Genomic DNA, 964 nt, shown 5'->3' on the forward strand with positions numbered 1-964 from the left:
TCCTACAGTAATGAAACTAAATGCTAGATTGAAAAACTGAGCTTTGTATACATTAACTGTTTCCAAACATGTAATAATCTTAATGTCTTCCTCTTTGTAGGATGGATTCAAATCACCCCAAAGCCATGTGAGCAATTAAAAATTGTATGAAACACCTGAAACATGTAAAGTACAGGGTTAGGTCCTGGTGCAGGGAGTTGTAAGGGAAGGAATTCAGAAATGAGTAAGGTCCTCCTAGGTCCACAATGTAGAGGGCAAGACAGAATACAAACAACTTGCTATTTGAACTTATTCATTCAAATATCAGATTACTGTTTACCATTGCACTCATGCAAGATCCCAAATTTGTATGTATGCCATCTTGCTGATCATGAAAATAGACCACAGAACAGGTGCAGCTTCTGATTTCTACTAATCCAGCTAAATTCATCTTCAAAGAGAAAATGTGGGAACTGTGTAATAAGAGAGAGGAGGAGAACTAAGGACAAGGTTTACTTATCTGTCAGACAAAAGGCACATGCTCCTGGCCCTGTCATCTCTATGGGAAAGGCTGACCCTGGGATCAGCATTTACCTGAAGCTATGGGGTTGTATCTCTGGCATTCCTGGATGGTTGGAAGTAAACAGTATTTTTGCCTAGGTCCACAATCCTTTTGTGTTAACTTTATCTCTTCAAGGTAAAGAGCCTCTTTCAGAGCATGGCATCTCTGAATATGCCTCATACACCGCAAACTACCTATCACCAGCAGAAGCAAATAGTAAAATGGCAGAACTATTCTTCCTTGTGAATGGGGGAGTGCACCAACCCAAAAATGGGCTCATACATCCCTAAAGGAAGGCAAAATAGGGCAAAATTTATTAATATTCAAGGAAAGAATTTTTCTTTCCTATACCCCAAAGAAGTATTACATCATTAAAATGCATATATATTATTATAGTAATATATATATATATATAAACAAGTT

Source organism: Myotis brandtii, unplaced genomic scaffold, assembly GCF_000412655.1.
Source record: "Myotis brandtii unplaced genomic scaffold, ASM41265v1 scaffold15, whole genome shotgun sequence".
Classification (NCBI taxonomy): domain Eukaryota; kingdom Metazoa; phylum Chordata; class Mammalia; order Chiroptera; family Vespertilionidae; genus Myotis; species Myotis brandtii.